Below are 19,973 nucleotides of genomic sequence, written 5' to 3'. Positions count from 1 at the left end.
TCTGCTTTTTTATTGTTTCGGTTTTGTTCTGGGAAAAGTTTTTTCTTTTTTTTTTTTACTTTTAATAATTAAAGAAAAAATGTTATCAACCTTTTTTTTTACATTTTTTTGTCTAACTAGGGGTACTTAAACTTGCAATCACTTAATTGCTTGTACCATATGCTGCCTTGAGGTCACAGAAGTGATGATGGTCAGCATCTAAGTGGTTAAACAGCCATGCTTGGAGATAGCCCTGACTGCGGCTGTTGCCAGCGATTGTCTTTATCGGGTATGGAGAAGCCTTGACCACAGCTCATCCCCTCCAATGCCCGGGATACTCTGCCATAGTAGTCAATGGGTCACCTCCTGTCCATTGTGTCTATGGCCTATTAGGCTGCTGTAAAGCATATTTCTAAATGCTGTTAACTGCAGCTGAGAAAAGATGGCCGCCCCCGTAGTCATGTACAGGCAGCAGAATAAAAAAATGGATTTAAAAAAATAGAAAATGTTTTACTATCTGGTTTTAATTAGTACAAAAAGAATATTTATGATACTTTCCCTTAAGCACAGTCAGTATTTGGTACATCACTGTTCCACCAGTTAGAGGAGCAGAATGTTTTTGGTGTCTAATAGGATCACTGATGAAGAAGATGGGAATGTCATAAGCCGAAAATGATGACGCCGCTCGGAGGATTTAAGCCGTCTACGCGGGCACATTTGTTTCACAATTTGCAAAATTACATTTTTCTTTTTTTAATTATATTAACACAAACACACGGAGCCGAGCGCAGATAAATCTTATTATGTGTCGCTGCTGAAAACTTTTCACTACAAAGAGTAAATGTAACAGACTGTTCACTGATTTGCTGGGAAATCTAAACGTCAGTTAGTGCTGTGCATGGTTTTTGTAACACAACATGAGGTTTTTGTGATACGTAAAGGGTAGCAGACAGCGCTGTACTTTGCGCAGTGGCCAGAGCTGGTACTGCAGGCTGAGTCCCATTCACTTCAAAAGCTAGAAGTGTAACAACCCCTTGAATGAATATATTATTGCATCCCTTATTTTCCAAAATTGAGATTCTCCAATAGTTGTATATGACTTTTAATTCGAATTAGGCTCTTTTTGATCACGGTATTGACCTCTGCTTTGTATGTACAACAGGAAAAGTTCGAGGTGTACACTCAAGGGGTGTCCATAGGGTTTCATTAGGCAGTCAGAGGCAAAAAGAGTATCCTGGGCCGGTATATGTTGTTATACTGCAAAATAGGTATGGAATAGTGCAGTAGACTATGCTAGTCCATACAACAGAATGCAGACAAACAATGCATTCTCCTGTATGCCAGTGACAGTTGCTTTCTGTCGCCATCTTTTGACCCCCATACGTTTTTATTTTTCTGTCAATGCAGCTCTCGAGGGCTCGTTTTTTTTTTGCAAGGTGATGTGTAGTTTTTATAGGCACAATATTTGGATACATACAACTTTTTGATCAGTTTTTGTTCGACTTTTCTCTTGGAGACAGGGTGAACAAAATAATTCTGGCATTGTGTATTTTATTTTTATATACGGATGGCGTTCACCGTGTGCGTTTTACCTTAAGAATGTAATATTTTAATAAATAAATTGTGCTTTTACAGCCTCAGGGCTTATTCAGATGATCGTATAACAGTCGGGTTTTCACGCCCAGCCGATATATGGCGTCTCTCTCAGCAGGGGGAGGAGGCTGGAAGAGCCGGGAACAGTGCTCTGAGCTTCCGCCCCCTCTCTGCTTTCTCTGCACCCCCTCTGCACCCCATCTCAGCCGCTCTGCACTATTTGCACTGAGAGGAGGCGGGACAGGGGCGGGGTTAAGTTCCGGGAATTGGCTCCGCATATAATGTGTGATGTCCCGCACCTCGCACAGCACATGGACTGGGTGTGTTGTATAATGTGAGTTGCACCCAAGAGCCTCACTCACAAAGGATTGCTGCTCAGTAGTAATGTCTAATCGAGTGGACCTTCTGCTATCCTGGTATTACCCTGTGCAATCCAATTTTGGATTGAGGGTTTCCTAGGTGGCTTTCTCTTTCTGCCATTTTACAATGGCGCCATCTGCTGGCTAGAGCCAGTATTGCAGTATGTGACATGCCGGAGAGGCCCCTGACAACAGAGCGGCCAGTAGTATACAGTAAGAGTACCTTGCCGGACGTGTTCCAACATTGGAGCTGTACAGACATCAATCAGAATGTTGGAAGACGTCAGATAGTAGATTGGAAAGGGTGAAAGAACAGAAATTCCTGTGAATAGCCATCATGTAACACCACATATCCCTTGAAGCTGCTGCAGGTAAACCGTGTGGCTGGACACATCTTCCTCTGACCAAAACAGCTGATTGCCAAGAGCAGGATCACAAGCAATCATCTGATTGCCCAATCCCCACATTTCAGGAGGCATGATTGCGCAATTCCTATGATATGCCAGAATTTTATCATCAGTGGGGTCCAATCTCTGGGACCACAGTTCTGATTTAGCAAGTTTTCCCTAGACACTGATTCCCACAGCCACCTGACTTTGCAGGAAACTTTAGCATGGCCTTATCCATTTTAAGGGGAAAATGCTGCAACCACTACCCACGTAGGATCATTGGGGGTCCGGCAGTTACTGTCATAGAATAAAGATTGATGACTTTCCCTAAAGGGGTTGGCCTGTTGTAAACTACTGATGGTCTATCCTTAGTTCTCACCTATTCACTGCTCATACTTTGTATACTGAGCTATTTTTTTGCAGGAAGCAGATATCACCGTTCCCACCGCAGTGGCCAGATTTGGTATTGCAGGCCTATTTTTCACTCCTTTCAATTGGAACCTTGTCTGTAATACCAAGCCTGGCCACTGCAGTAGGAACGGAGCTGTCAGTTTCCTGTACCAATCGGGTCAGAGTATGAGCACACCAGCTCAGAGAGAGTTCCTGGCGACATACCCCTGCTGCTCTACTATTGAAGACCTATCCTAAGAATAAACCATCAGTAGCTTATAACAGGCCAACCTCTTTAACACACCAGGTGACTCACCTAAAAGTTGCTGCTTGGCCCACTTCGCACTATGTATGTACAGTATGTTCTGTTTTATATCACTGCTTAATATATTCTTCCCAAAAAGTGTTGTATTGTAAGCAGAACGCGGCGCCCAGGGAAGCCAGCGAGCACTGATATATTATTTCCATACCGTCATGCATTGGCCTATATTTCTCTTTTTCAACATGGGTAATTATTTTCAGTAGCAGAAATATAAAAAAGCAAGGCCATACTACAGAGGACATTTCTGCACTAGTTTTGACATATGGCTTTACTGAATCCAATAGCATGTTACCAGATTCCATAAATCACTCCGCGCCACTTTTGATCTAGAATGAATGGTAGTTGAATGAAAAAAAAAGCCGAGTGGATGGTAACTAATCTCCCCCATAAATCCCATGTAACAAAATATTAGCATAAGAAACAATACCTCCGAGCAATAAGCTATAATTAGTTCCCTCTCTCTCTTATCTCCTGATATAACAAGAGCTATTAGAATTAGACATGGTAAATCATCCCGATCATATTGAGCCGTGCATACATCCTTCAGCCGTAGCCTACAAATGTGAGATTAATTAAAGATACACAAATATAGGATCTCGCCGGATACGGGTCTCTGGCCCTGTGAGTTATTCTGCTTTCTTCCAAAATGAATATGAATGCACAGCTTGATGGGAAGTTGTGGTTTTATGCAGCCTCTTAAAGGGGATTCCCAGACAAATACTATTGAGGACCTATCCACAGTAGGGCCGGATGACGTCATTGGGGTCGGAGCAGGAAGTTTTAGAGGCAGCTTCTTTCCCATTGAGATCAATGGCAGTGAGGCCAACTCTGAGACTTCCTGCTTCAGCCCCAATCACGACATCTGGGCCTGTTGCATTGACAGCGGGCCAGACGATCAGACGATCACCGAGGATCGTGAGTGGCTGATCCTCGGCAATCAACTGTTGATGATCTATCCCGAGGATAGGCCATTAATAATATTTGCTCATAGAAAAATCTTTACGAGACCTCAAAAGAGATTATCGGTAGGGGTTGTGCTCTAGGGCACCTAGACATCACTAGACGAACCTATTCCTATTTTTCTTTGTTTTAGTTTTTTTTTATCCCTACTTTCAAAAATTCATAATCTTTTTTTATTTTTCTGTCGACATAACCACGCAAGGATATGCTTTTTTTTGTGACAGCTGCAGCAGAGGATTCCTTGGATGTGAAACCCCTGGATGCTGTCACATCCAGGGGTTTCACCTGTGGTCAGTGGGGCCGGTGGCAGCTGCGACGGCCCCATTGAAATACAGAGAACATCGCGACCCTCTGCTACAGCTGTGACAATCAATGGCTGAATTCATGAATGGGTGAGTGCTGCCTCTGATTGGCTGAGTAGAGGGATCAATCGGAGGCAGTTCTCAACTGCCATTCAGTAGCTGATAGCTGCCTCGGATTGGTCACAGTGTTCAGCCAATCAGAGGAAGACCTTTCAGCAGGCGGGGATTTTAAATGACCGCCTGCTGAAAGCTCCTCATAGCAGTGCAGGAGAGGAGTCAACTGGACACGGCTGAGCCCCGGCAGCTGCGGAGAGGTAAGTATACTTTTTTTTTCACACATTTTTGGATTGATTTTCAGGGAAGGGCTTATATTTTAAGCCCTTCCCCAAAAAATCACTGCAGGGCTTACTGGCAGCCCATTGCTTTTATTGGAGCCGGCTATATTGCTGGCTCCATTGAATTCAATTGGAGAACATCGCTCTACTCTGCCACAGCTGTGACAGCTGTGGCAGAGGATTGTGATCTTCACTATATGTTCTCACTGAGGTTGGCGCTGCTGCTCCCGGCCCCATTGAGCACAAGGTTTCACGTACACAAAACACTGGTTTACCGCAGTTACCCGTGTTTTGCGAAGCAGCGTCCTATAATTTTTGCCGCAGGCGTTTTTCCGCATGTAAAATTCGCATATGTGACCGCTCACATTGAAAAGCATTGGTTCTATCTAGTGCAATCTTTTTTACGTGCGGAAAAACGCCCGTGTGACTGATCCTTATTTAGGTGTTACCTCTCAATGTTAACCTACCTGTGATGATAATAAGATGACGGTGGAGAGGTTTTCCCTACAGAACAGGAAGTGTCGGACTATCATAGATGAGACATTTTACCTTGATCGTGAGAGCATGCCGAAGAAAGATGTCTAGCCTATTAAAAAGTTAATGCCTTATCTTTACACAACAAAATCCACTGTAAAGTAATTCCTTTTTTTCTCATAAATCATCTTTTATTAAGAATTTTTGCATAACAACATATACCACATTTTACAAAAGAATGCCAACAAAGATAAATCAACCGCTCCTAGTTTCTCCCAGGTAACACTGTAAAGTAAGTGTAAATGAAACACCCTGAAAGGGCGGCACACCGTAATATCACATTGCATTAAGAGCTATGCTGAAGAAAATCTGTAAAAACCCATGGACCGTGACACGGAAAAATAAAAAAAATCACCAAAATAACAAAAATAAAAAATGTAACATAAAAACTTGATTTATACAAGAGGTTGGATTCTGATAACACATTCCCTTTAAGGGTGACTACCCACTACAGTTTTTTTTTCACTGCGAAATTGGCAGCATTTTTTTTTCTGCAGGGGTCTATGGGACTTTTTTTTCTGCAGGGGTCTTTGGGACTTGTAATGTTAAAATCACAATCGCGCAAAATCGCAATTTACCGCGAAATCGCGATTTTGCACGATCGTAATTTTAACATTAGAAGTCCCAAAGCCACTGCAGAAAAAAAAACGCAGCGAATTTCGCAGTGAAAAAAAATGTAGTGGGTAGTCACCCTCAGGGTGTATTCAGACGATCGTATATTGGCTGGGTTTTCATGCCCAGCTGATATACGGCGTCTCTCTCTGCAAGGGGAGGAAGCTGGAAGAGCCGGGAGCAGTGCTCTGAGCTCCCGCCCCCTCTCTGCCTCCTCTCCGCCCCTCTGCACTATTTGTAATGAGAGGAGGCGGAACGGGGGTGGGGCTAAGTTCTGGGAATTAGCTCCACCCCATCCCGCCTCTCCTCATTGAAAATAGTTCAGGGGGGTGGAGAGGAGGCAGAGAGGGGGCGGGAGCTCAGAGCACTGCTCCCGACTAGAGATGAGCGAACGTACTCGTTTTGAGTAATTACTCGATCGAGCACCGCGATTTTCAAGTACTTCCGTACTCGGGTGAAAAGATTCGGGGGGTGCTGGGGGCGGGGGGAGGCGTGGCGGAGCGGGGGGTAGCAGTGGGGACCAGGGGGGAGCCCTCTCTCTCCCTCTCCCCCCCACTCCCCGCTGCAACCCCCCACTCACCCACAGCGCCCCCCCCCCCCCCCGAATCTTTTCGCCCGAGTACGGAAGTACTCGAAAATCGAGGCGCTCAGGCGAAAAAAGGGCATGGCCGAGTACGCTCGCTCATCTCTACTCCCGACTCTTCCAGCCTCCTCCCCCTGCAGAGAGGGATGCCGTATATCGGCTGGGTGTGAAAACCCAGCCGATATACGATCGTCTGAATGCACCCTCAGGAAGGGTAAAGTAGGTACTGATTTGTTATACAGCTGGTTATCACTTCCATAGGCAGGCAAATACCGTTGTTCTAGAAACAAGAGTCATTACTTCTGTGTTATTTTAGTTTCCAACGACCAGACTTTGGGATCATGACCTTTGGGGGAGTTTAGTGCCCCGACAATTAGACCCTTGGGGCGGATGCTTTTTAAATCTCCTCTGTATTATATATACCACAATACAACCATTACCGCCATAAAATGTTATGTATAACTCCGCAATCATTGAAATTGTACTTTAATGCATTTCATACTTACAGAAACTCGGCCATTCCCTTACTACTATTGAATCAAGGGCAGTGATTATGTTTTAATTAAACTTAATTACATTCTGGACAGTATAATTATGAACCATTTCAAAGCCTCAGACGTAGCTTTTTACAGTATCTCTAAAGTTGAAGCACTTGCAGGGTAGTAGAGGGATGTAATTACTTCTTAAAGGGGTTCTCTAGCTAGTTACATAAAGCCTCCAATTAGACTTCAGTTAATTAACTTTCTATGAAATTGGATATAGTCTGTGTATGTGAAGTGGAGAAAGTTTAAGTCTCACTAGGATTTCAGAACCTTTTCTGTGTATAGTGAAGAACAATATTGAGGTGCCAAAGCCCTAACTGATAACACTAGGTAACTCATTTTTACCCCCCTGGCAATTTAACACTAGTTTTGCTGTTGCCTAGGTCACCTGTAACAGGTAATGTGCTTTTATTGAGTCATAAGCTAGGTTCCGTATCAACTGAGCCGGTATTTTAGCTGGCCATATATCCTGTGCAGCATATCACTGCACGCATCATACTCAGTTGTGGCAAATTGCAAATGAACATGTTATTGCACACGGTGCAAGCATCTGTTTAATTTTCCAAGTCTGGAGCTGCCTGTAAATCTGAAGTATTGTATAATTTCTGTTGTCACTTGGAATCAATCAGATAATATGTCCTCAGTGGATTTCTCGTGGCCTTGAGAGGTTGCAAGCATATATTTTCAACTACTCGAGGTCATGGGAAAACCAATGCTGACACTTTGTCTGATTGTCTCCTGCAGATAACAGAAAGTATGCTCCAGATTTCCAGGCAGCTCCAGACTTGCAAAAACAAACACATGCATGCATCATGCATAATGACATGCTTGTTTGCAATGTGCCACAATTTGGTGTGATTCATGTAGAGATACGCTGTAGGATCAGCTAAAATACTGGCTCAGTTGGTCCAAAACCAAACTTATGACTCAATAGAAGGGTACGTTGACCTGTAGCAGAAGTGGTGCCGATTTTCCATAGTGGAAAATCTACACCAAAATCTGTGTAATTTTAAAATCCACTAGTGGAAAAATTCAGGCTTTATTAACTATTACGAATCCACAGCAGATTTTAGTGCCGGAATACCACGAATTTGCAATGCGAAAAGTGCAATCCTCACTGAGAATCCACAACATAAATGAACATGCTCTTTATTTCCAAGGTCATCTTACATATAGATTTAGTACAGGATTTGTCAACAGTGTTTGGTGAGATTTTGAAAATCGCATTCACTTTGCTGCTACTGTAAGGCCCCCTGTCCACGGACATGTATTCGCTGGTGGTAAACCGCTGGCAAATCACACCAGCCGACGCTTCCCATAGCATTGCTATGGAAAGCGCCGGCACCTGTCCACGAGCGGAGAATCATTGCAATAGGGCTGACCGGCGGAGATTCAGCGTCAGCTCCTGCACCCGGGTGGCGGCTCCCACGGCGGAGCTTCGCCGCGGGATACCGCATCGCCCGTGGACAGCCAGCCTAAATGTGTGCAGAATTTTGCCCCATGTGAACATAGTCTTACCCAGTACCAACTCGCCTTTCAAAATATTCAGGGTGTCTCAAGAGTGGGGAAACACTCATATAAAATGAAAATGGTTTGGTAGATGATTATCCAATTTTAGACACGAAAATTGAAGGAAGGTAGAAACCTGTTAGGCCATGTCACCAGTATGACGGCCATTTTGAACGCCGCCATCTTGTATTCAACTTTAGTTTTTGTAATGGGAAGGTAGATGTGTGACACATCAAAATGATAGAGAATTTCACCAGAAAAACAACGCTGTGCTTCTTGTTAGCGTACTGCTATTCACTCTCTTGTTAGAACAGTGATTTTATTTTGCTCCTCAGGGATGTGAATGATGGTGTTATCCCAAGTACAACGTGTCGAGGTCACCCTCACGCTTAGTGAATTGGAGACCTGTTTAGGTGGTGTTGTTTGAAACATTCTGTAATGACACATGTGCTTCTAATGAAGATGACCTCAACACATTCAACTTGTGATAGCACCATCAATCACATCGCCTATAAAGAATAAAAAAACACTGTTTTAACAAGAGAACAAATGATGCTGCGGTAACATAAGGCACACCATGGTGAATTTCCTACCACTTTGATGTGTCACACACCCACCTTCCCACTGGAAATGGAAGTTGAATCCAAGATGACGGTGTTCAAAATGGCCGTCATGCTGGTCACATGGCCCAACAGGTTAGCTTGTGTCTCAAATTGCATCATCATCCACCAAACTATTTTATATAGGTGTTTCCTTGCTTTTGAGAGACCCTGTAGTTCCATATGTATTGAGCAGTAATGGAGGGCGCCGGTGGCTACACAAGTATTGCAGCTTTACAAGGCGGTTGTGATAAACAGGTTCTTAATTGAATCTGTTCCCTTTTCATCTTCTGGGGTAGGGGTGTACACAACAGCTCTTATTTAATTGCGTAGTCCATAATTCACTACTCCATAGTATGACAAGTGCCTAGAAACAGTTCATCTCTCAATGGCATTTTTGGCCAACCCTCCCTTGGGAAGTCACAAGGACATCTGTCACCAAGACTGGGATGCACGGTCAGGGTCGCAGATAATAAATACCCGATAGGTTCATAGAGTTCATTAAAACCTGACTGATAACAGGGCAGCAGATCCGTACTGAACTGCTAGATGATATGGTCATAAAGATGATGGGAAGGCAGGTTTTGCCCTATTCTTGATCATTCTTGCAAATTTTGCACTACTGCAGTTCTCCCGTTTAATAGACTATATTATAATGAGCCTGTGCAAACATTAGCAGCTGCGCAGCTTTTCTACAAAGCTTCTATTGTAACAGGAGGGCCAAGATTCTCCTCAGGGATGCTGCACGGCTCAGAGGCTATTGTAAAGCTGCCATCCAGGAGAGTGATGGCGTTTGCCCTTCATAAACTCTGCAGAGCGCTGTGAATGTCGCCCCTTTTCACACCCAACCTCAATCTGTCTAGTGAGGGATTTTATTCCGAAAAGTGTCTGTCGCAGACTTCTTCCATAAAACTTTCCAAAGTGCAATATTTAAAGGGACAGACACATTCTTATATTAAGGCTCCTTGAATCTGCCAAGCATTATAATTGCCGCGTTCCTGCTTACTTCCACTTGTGTAACAGCACAGAGCTGCAAGCGTGGGTCCGGACATTGCAAAGGGGCTGCAAATTAGAGGCAAAGGGGCTGCAAATTAGCGGTTCAGATTCCATAGAAGTAGATAGGATTTTTAAAACCCAGTCTCCTTCCCGAGGGTGTATTGGTGCACACATTTTGCGCACAACACACATTCAATAGGGCCCATTGGAAAAAATGTAGCATGCTCCACTTTTGTGTGCATTTGGGCACCAATGGTCCCCATAGAGGTCTATAGGGGGAAGGGGTGTGCAAATGCATATGCAGTACAGTAGGAGATATGCAATATGCTCCACAATTCCCCTGGAGAAAGAACGCATATGGATATCAGTAGGCTAAATAGCCATTTAAATCGGGGTAGTGTTGTGTCTCATGTGCAAAAAAAACATGCCCTGCAAGCACAAAAAGTTCAGGAAAATACACCGATAAATACACAAAATAGCTTTGTTCGTAGTGCAAAAACTGTGCGCCAAGGCATGCACAAAAATGCTTACACTCATGTGAAGGAGTCCTTAACCCTTTCCAATCCAATTTGTATCCTGGTTTTCCTAGGGGGCTTACTCTTTTTCTGCCGTTATACAACGGCGCTATCTGCTGGCTAAAGCCAGTACTGCATGAGGTGACACGTTGGATAGGCTCCGACAGCAGAGAGGCTGGCAATATACAGTAAGAGAACCCCGACGGACGTCTTCCATCATCGGAGCTGTACAGCCTTAAATCATAATGTCTTAAGACATCAGACAGTGGATTGGAAAGGGTTAATATCTTAGAAACATTTCGGCCAAGAAATCAGAGCATGCATTGCAGAGGGGAAAATCACAGCCAATTTTCCCCTCTGCAATGCAGAATGGAGGCAAGCACAGTGAATTCACTGACAGATCCACAACAAAACTATAGATGACTTATCCTTACAATGGGTATTCAATAGTGGTTCAGTGGGGGCATACAGGCTTTGAACACTGGGGGAGCCGGGGGTGCCACTGTGGTTCACCTTTGGGGTGCAGAGCAGCCTGCTGGATTAATATATGCCATCAGTATTAGGTTGTTAGCCTGTATGATGCACTACACGTACCATGTGGCCTATCACACTGCATATGTCCTATTTTGTGCAACAATAGTACTAAGCAGCCGCCCCCCCTTTAATATAAGGAGGGTGTGTGAGCGGCTGCTCATCAGTACCTTGCATTTGTGCAATTGCTCCCCATACAGCAGTTTGGCTCTCTGCATGTTAAGGGACGCAGTGCTTCTACCTGCCCTCTTGTATTAGTATATTAGTAAGCATACGGCCGCTTTCATTCATTTATATGAACACATTTTCACTTAGACCTGCGGTCCGAGGTTGAAAAATCACCGCATGCCCTATTTTAACTCCTTCCCACTCCAGGGTGTAAGTTTACATCGTGGGAGCGGTGTACTTCCCGCAAAAGGGTGTAAACTTACATCCTGGGGATAGCGCGAGATCAAATATGATCCTGCGCTATCCCGCAGCGGGAGCCGGCTGTCAGTCACAGCCGGCGTCCCGCTGCAACGGCGGGGGGCATCGGAGACGCGCCCCCGCTGTTAACCCCTTCCCTGCCGCGATCTAAGTAGATCGCGGCAGGGAAAGAGTTATCGCGAGAGCCCGGCCTGTCGCCATGGCAACAGGATGCCTTTTTTTTATGCTTTTTCTCATATTAGCATAAAAAAAGGTTAAAAAAATTAAAACCCCACATATTTGGTATTGTCACGTCCGTAATGACGCATACAATAAGCTGCACATGCTTTTGAGTGTGCACGGAAAAAAGCGTTAAAAAAAGCTAAAAAACTGAGGCAAAATGCTAATTTTTAGCATTTTGCCTCCCTAAAAACGCAATAAAAGTGATCAAAAAAGCCTTACGTTCCCCAAAATGGTACCAATAAAAACTGAAGCTCGTCTCGCAAGTAATAAGCCCTCACAGAGCTCCGTACATAAAAAAATAAAAGAGTTACAGGACTTTGAATGCAGTGATTTAGAAAAAAAGATTTCCAAAAAAAAGGGGTTTTTATTGCAGAAAAGTGGAAAAAAACTAAAAAAAAAGTAAGAATTTTAACGCTGTAAAAAAAAAATAAATCTATGGCAGAATTGATGCGTTTTCTCTCCCTCCTATCATAAAAAAAAAAAATAAAGTTTTACAATATAGTCAAATGTACCCAAAAGTGGCACCGATAAAAACTACAGTTCGCCACGCAAAAAACAAGCCCTCATACGGCCGTGTCAATGAAAAAATAAAAAAGTTATGACTTTTGATAAATGGAGAAGAAAATCCGCCAAAAATCATTGTGTCCTACTAAAGCCCAAAATAGGCCGTGTCATTAAGGGGTTAATGCTAGTATCGCACGAGAATGGGGCATGTAATGTGCGATGTCACACAGACCAGGTCCATATGCTGTGCCACGCAAGAGAGCAATTCGCAAAAGCCCATGTAGATATAGCCATAGCAAGGCATTGTCTGATGGTGCACTGCATCCTATGAATCATGAAATGAGATGCCATAGTAATACGACTTGCTACATCGATTAATAACGGTCTTTCTATTTGTGTTTGCAGGATACAGAAATGAAAATGGGAGTTGTACGCAGAAGGGTAAGTCATGGGATTTGTAGTCTGCGTAACATTTCCTTTGGGACTGTTCATACGTTACCATTAGTTAATTGAACATACCCCTTACCCTCTTTTGCACCAAATTACATTATTTTTGCCCTTTGCTTACTATATGCAAGAAAGTTCCAGGTCTTAAAATTTCTGGATACATCCCTAGATTGATTGTGAAAAAATGTAAAGCTCAAAAAATCTAATATAGATAATTAAATGGGTTGTCGAGGGAGGCAGAAGCTTACTCTGACCTGCGGTGTCGGAATCTCACCTTCCAGTCCATTCTGGCACCCAGCCACATGGCATGGACTCCCTTTGTGCCCATCATATCATAATGGGTTGGTTGCTTGGCTCATTTTAATAACTAATCCAGCCCCCTTTTTATGTTCATTGGCTGTGTCTGAGAAGGAGGCCAGCTTAGTTCTACAGATGAGTTCAGTAGCCAGCATCCTATCTGGATATGATGGGCATATAGGGAATCCATACCATGTAACTTGGTTTCAGAAGCGGGCCAGGAGGACTGGTTCTCACACCACAGGTCCAGATAAGGATTTACTTCCCTAGACAAGCCCTTTAACCCTTTCCAATCCAATTTGTATCCTGGTTTTCCTAGGGGAGTTACTCTTTTTCTGCCATTATACAACGGCGCTATATGCTGGCTAAAGCCAGTACTGCATGAGGTGACACGTTGTATAGGCTCCAACAGCAGAGAGGCTGGCAATATAGAGTAAGAGAAGCCCGACGGATGTCCTCCAACATCGGAGCAGTACAGCCTGAAATCATAATGTCTTAAAATGTCAGACAGTGGATTGGAAAGGGTTAATGACATATTTTGAGGGCTTAATTCTCTTATAGCAAGAGGTAACATTTTTTTATGATAACATAAATTAAAACCAGTTTGTGATGACCATCCGAAATTGTTGCCCAAAATGGTCTTCCAAAAGAGGCCGATATATGCAGTAGATATGGGGAATGAAAATCCATCACAGAAATATCTGGTCTAAATGGGGATTGGTCTTCTAAAAGAGGTGGCCTTTGGAGAGGTTGCAAACACAATGGGAGAACCTAGTGGCAGGTGCAGGACCGCAACCCCAAAATATGAGTAAGAGAGCTTTATTGAATTGTGGAAAACAGCTACATGTTTCAAGCCCTGATAGGCTTCTTCCTCAGGCAAATCTCCATTAATTTGGAGAGGTTGCAATGCTTTTGTAGATATTTTAGGTGACTTGGATGTGTTTACTCGCCGCATGTCTGTGACAAATACTAAATATAAATAACTTATGGGAATTTACAATAAGTGAGCCGTTTTGCTTGATTTATGATTCACAAATTTGCAAGTCCATAATATACAATGGACAAATCAATATGCCCACGAATTACTCTTGTCTAATCAATAACAAATTTGAATTAAGCAAAACCGTTCATAATATTGTTATTTTGCTTCTAAAAAAGTAAAGTCTCAGACCGGTCAGTATACACTGAACGGCCACTTTAATAAAGCCCCCATCTAGTAGCGCGTTGGACAGTGTTAGCCTTCAGAACTGCAGCAATTTTGTGTAGATTCCACCAGGCGTTGAGATCCTTCTGCAGGAATGTCGGCTCATGCAGGCAGAAAACTTCAGGTAGTAGCCACAAATTACATGGAGGTGCTGACATATTCTGACCAGCTGACAGGAAGGGGTCATCGATTCATGCTGCTTGTGCCAAATTCTGACCTCCCATCAGCACAGTGCAACAGAAATCGGGATTCATCTGACGAGGTGATGTTTCCCGCTGCTCAGTAATACAATATTTGTGCTCTTTTGTCCCCTGGAGTCTCATCTTTCTGTTTCACTAAGAAAGCAATGCTGCTGGAACTGGTCGTCTGCTTTTTTAGCCCATCCGTGCTAAAGAATGACAAGTTGTGCATTCAGACACGTTCATTGGAGCGCCAGCATTGTTCTCACCTCCTGTTGGCTATGCTGCGCCTGTTGCGCGGAATGATTCCTGATATCCTCCTCTGACCCTTTTTTGGAATTAGTTATTTCCATCCTCAGGATCTCCCTTTGTTGGATGGCTTTGATCGATCACACAATTCTCAGTATATTGCCACATCGTTACATAAGAAACCCCACGCGGTTGGCAGTGACATCCCGGCCCCAGGTAGTCTAGCACCGATGACCCGGTCTCGTTGGAATCACTCAGATCATTATATTTTCCCATCTAATGTGGATTCACACTGAAACTGGTCCACGGAAAACTTGTCATGTGATTTTGTATTATACTCTGAGGCATACGGCGAAGCACCAATTGTGTGAGGGCCGGGGGCTCTAATAAAGGGGCCATTCAGTGTATGAGGATTAGCATACAGTACGATATTATTAATCAATGTGGCAGATGATTTGAACACCATATTCGCATTATTTTTGTCAGACCAATATTGATACATTTCATATAGAAAGTATCGGCTGATGGTTGAGCAGGGGGCTGGAGCAGATGACCCTGGGGGCAGGGGCGTAACTATAGAGGGTGCAGGGGATGTGGTTGCACCCGGGCCCAGGAGCGTAAGGGGGCCCATAACGCCTCTCTTCTACATATAGGGAGCCCAGTACTATGAATAATGCATTATAGTTGGGGGCCCTGTTACAGCTTTTGCAGGGGCGTAACTATAGGGGGTGCAGGGGATGTGGTTGCACCCAGGCCCAGGAGCCTTAGGGGGCCCATAAGGCCTCTCTTCACCATATAGGGAGCCCAGTACTATGAATAAAGCATTATAGTTGGGGGCCCTGTTACAAGTTTTGCATCGGGGCCCAGGAGCTTCAAGTTACGCCTCTGCCTGGGGGTCTCTATGTATGATTCACAACACTCTATGGACTTCATAGGTCAATCATTGTGAAGCAAGAATAACTTTTCTATATGTTATATATTGCTTTGTATTGACTCTTCAGTCTGCCGGTCTTCGTCTGTTCCATTAGGAATTAAGACATAAATGTCATTAGCAACTTGAAAGACTTAGAAAAATGAACACATTTTAAAACAGGTGCCCAGTCATTACGGATTCATTTGGTGCTCATTGTAATAACATTAATCATGATTAATTCATTTCCTACTAATGTACTAAAGGCCGATTCTTCAGCAGAATTTTGATTCACCCATTTTCATCTTATTCTGACCAAGAATAAAATGAAATTATCTTATTCTGTTCAATAAAAACATCTTGTCAGAAAGTGCGTGTTTATCTGATAATTCCCATTTTTTAGGGAGAAATCTATTAACCCTTTGCAATCCAATTTTGGATTCAGGGTTTCCTAGGGGGCTTTTTCTTTCTGCCATTATACAATAGTGCCATCTGCTGGCTAGAGCCAGTACTGCGGTATGGGACATGCTGGAGATTGTTTATTGTGCGAAAAATTGTGACTTCATGAGTAGAGATGAGCGAGCATACTCGTCCGAGCTTGATGTTCGTTCGAGTATTAGGGCGCTCGAGATGCTCGTTACTCGAGACGAGCACCATGCGGTACTCGTCTCGATTAAGCGAGCACTGACCATTGAATTCAATGGAGCCGGCAATACAGCCGGCTCCATTGAAAGCAATGGGCTGCCGGCGATCGCGGGATGAATTGTCGGGAAGGGGTTAAATATATAAGCCCTTCCCTGCAATTCATCAAGAAATGTGTAAAAATAAAAAAAATATATATACTCACCTTGTCACGGCAGACGGAGTTCAGGGCGGCCGGCCTGCAGTGGGTGTAAAGGGGGTGTGAGTCAGACATGCCCCTGATTGGCTCAGCGCTAAGCCAATCAGAGGCAGATCTCACTCACACCCATTCATGAATTCATGAATGGGTGAGTGAGTGTTGCCTCTGATTGGCTCAGCGCAGCTCTCAGCTGAATGACAGCAGTTCAGCACCACAGTGCAGGGGACAGCAGGAGAAGACGCGGCTGTGCCCCAGCAGCTGAAGGGAGGTGAGTATCTATTTTTTTTGTTTTTTAAATCACTTTTAATTCATTTCCATGGAATGGCTTATATGTAAAGCCCTTCCCTGAAAAAGAATTCAGGTGTGCCAGCGGACCATTGTCTTCAATGAAGTCGCCAGCAGCAGCAGCGGCTCCATTGAAGAGAATGCCTGCATTTTTATTCTTTTTTTACACTAAAATCTTTCTTTTTCAGGTAAGGGCTTATATTTTTAAGCCCTTCCCGAAAATTCATCCCGCGCTCGCCGGCAGCCCATTGCTTTCAATGGAGCAGGCTGTTTTGCCGGCTCCATTGAATTCAATGGGCTAACATCGTTCTTCTCTGCCACAGCTGTTACAGCTGTGGCAGAGGAGAACGATCTTTATGCTGACAGTGCGGGGGAGGGGGGGTCTCACTCTTGCCACTATTGTGGCTTAATAGTGAGACCTCGGAGCCTGAAATGCAGCCCTGCATGTTGCTCCTCGCCTGCCCTATCCATTTCTGTGTTTTTTACATGACTTTGGTGATTTGCTAAGATTTTCACAAATGAAAACCTTAGCGGAGCACCTGTCATATACAAAAATGCTCGAGTCGCCCATTGACTTCAGTGGGGTTCGTTACTCGAAATGAACTCTCGAGCATCACTGAAAGTTCGACTCGAGTAACGAGCACCCGAGCATTTTGGTGCTCCCTCATCTCTATTCATGAGTTTTGCGCCAGCCTCACCACTTAAAAGAAAAATCGGCGGGATTTAACACCAGAGAACTGGCATAAATTGTACTGAAATCTACAGCAGCTCATAGCTGACATAGATTTCTCTTTTTTGGGGCACAGGTAACCTAAGATGCCCCTAATGTATTAACTCTTTCCCAATATCCGCCATCCAGATACAGCTGATGCTGGGTGTCATTGCGTAGATCACTGATAGTTGATGTCCATCCACAGCTGCCAGGATCAGAGAAAGCGCCAATCCTAGTAGTTAAACCTTTAGCTGCCACTGTCAGTTCTGACAGCAGTACTGAAATGGTCCACCAGAGGGAGGGGGCTCCAACTGTCATCCATGTAGTCCACCCGCAATGAGATCGCAAGTTGCCGTTTAGTTACCATGGCAGCCTTGATCCTTGTGAAGACCTCCAGGCCTGCCATGGATGACCTTCTCTTAAACCCTGCCACAGTAATAATAGTAAGCCTGTGAAAGTACAATATACTGCAATACTGGATGGGACTTAAAAAATAGTGAAAAACTAATGAATGTTTGTTTTTTTACTTAAAAATTGCTTAACGTTAAAAAAACCCCAAAAAAACGTTTTTCCAAGTCTTCATCTCTGAAAAATAGAAAAAAATTGTTATTTCCTTGTCCATACAAGTCCAATTTATTAAAATAGCACATTACTTATCGCAGACAGTGAGCATCTTCACAACCCCCCCTCCCCAATACCAGAGCTGCACTTTTCTGGTAACCCTGCCTCCGAGAAAAAAATTAAATGAAAAACAATCAAAGAGTCGTGCAGTATATACCCAACATGGTACCAATAAAAACTAAAGATCTCCCCGCAAAAAATAATCCTTTCCACAGCTCCATTGACAAAAACATAAAGTAATGAGGTTAAAAGATGTCGACAATTTTAATTTTTTAAATAGTACAACATAAAAACAACAAAATGTGCTTTCTCCGTATTCATACTGGCCCACAGAAAGCAGGTAACGTCCTCTTTAACATGCTGTAAAAACCCGTCAATTATGACAAAATTGTATTTTTTTCCCATTTCACCCCACTTAGAAATTATTTGTTTTCCAAGACTATTTGGTAGGTTAAATGGTATTTTTGAAAAACATATAACTAGTCAGCGAAAAAGCAAGTCCTCACGCCGCTCTGTCGTTGGAAAAAAAAGTTAGGCCTTTTTTTTTTTTTTTTTAAAGCGCAGATGGAAGAATGAAAATGAAATAAGCAAAAGGGCCGCGGCTGGAAAGGGTTAAGAGTAGTGATGAGCGAGCATATTCGCTAAGGGCAATTGCTCGATCGAGCATTGCCCTTAGCGAGTACCTGCCCGCTTGGGAGCAAAGATTCGGCTGCCGGTGGGGGAGAGCGCGGGGGGGGGGAACAGAGGAGAGATCTGTCTCTCCCTCTCCCCCCCCCACCCCCCGCTCTCCCCTGCTCACCGCCGCGCCGCAACTCACCTGTCACCCGCGCCGGCACCCGAACCTTCTCTGCCGAGCGGGGAGGTACTCGCTAAGGACAATGCTCGATCGAGTAATTGCCCTTAGCGAGTATGCTCGCTCATCTCTAGTTAAGAGGTGTGTGCCATTTAATCTAATAGACACATCTCATGACAGCAGGGCTGCACAGTATGGTGCTATTATTTAGAACCTGCTCGGCACTGTTGTTTGGATCTTCTACTGTATGGTGTTAGTATTTCGGCATGTACAAAACTATTTTTTTGGCACAGTATGGCGCTATTATTTATAAGCGGCATATTATTTTGTTTTTATACTGTATGGTAGTATTAAGGCGCTGTGCAGAGCTGTTGTTCGGACACAGTATGGCGCTGTTATTTCGATTTTGTACTGTCTGGTATTAATAGAACTATTACATAGTAACATAGTATGTAAGGCCGAATGAAGACAATGTCCATCTAGTCCAGCCTGTTTATCCTCCTGTGTTGTTGATCCAGAGGAAGGCAAAAAAAAAAACAAGAGCAGAAGCCAATTAGCCCATTTGGGGGAAAATTCCTTCCCAACTCCCTAATAGAAATCAGACTAATCCCTGGATCAATCTCTTATTATTTGGGCACTGGCATGGCTTGATAGGCAATCTGAAATGGCAGCCTCTGGGGGGCTTTCAGAAGGCCCCCAGCTGCCATTGCAACTAAACAGCACCCCACGATCTGTGATTGGGGCATTTAAATGCCACTGTCAGATTTGACTGCAGTAGTGCTGAATGTAGCTATTGTGGGCTGGTATCAGCTGTAAGAAACAGCCAGCACCCATAGTATAAGGCGCGGCATCGGCTCCTGATCCCCCTCCATACAGACCACGAATCTTCATGACGTAACTGTACGTCCCGGAGCAGGGGCGTAACTATAGAGGAAGCAGGGGATGTGGTTGCACCCGGGCCCAGGAGCCTTAGGGGCCCTTAGGCTCTCTCTTCACCATATTGGGAGCCCAGTACTATGAATAAAGCATTATAGTTGGGGGCCCTGTTACAGGTTTTGCATTGGGGCCCAGAAGCTTCAAGTTACACTTCTGTCCTGGAGTATTAAGTATTAACATATGAAAATAGACACTATTTGTGATTCTTGCTTCGGTGTCCAATTCCTTTTGGTAGGAGAGTGTAGTTACGTGTGTGATGTATGCTTCCATTGTTTATTATGAGTACTTCATATGTTG

The 19,973-nt window shown here is 43.9% G+C and overlaps 1 protein-coding gene across 1 annotated transcript in view; it reads left to right on the top strand.

The window, feature by feature from the left end:
• Nucleotides 1–19,973, top strand: part of ADARB2 (adenosine deaminase RNA specific B2 (inactive)) — a 519,628-nt gene that overhangs the window by 99,370 nt on the left and 400,285 nt on the right. Inside the window, exon 2 of the mRNA XM_066584485.1 lies at nt 12,608–12,643. The gene's annotated coding sequence lies outside the window, so the exon portion shown is untranslated. The remainder of the gene's footprint in view (nt 1–12,607; nt 12,644–19,973) is intronic.

Source organism: Eleutherodactylus coqui, chromosome 12 (genome assembly GCF_035609145.1).
Source record: "Eleutherodactylus coqui strain aEleCoq1 chromosome 12, aEleCoq1.hap1, whole genome shotgun sequence".
Lineage (NCBI taxonomy): Eukaryota > Metazoa > Chordata > Amphibia > Anura > Eleutherodactylidae > Eleutherodactylus > Eleutherodactylus coqui.
Note: the sequence above shows the minus strand (reverse complement) of the source record. Positions and strands in the feature narration are given on the sequence as shown.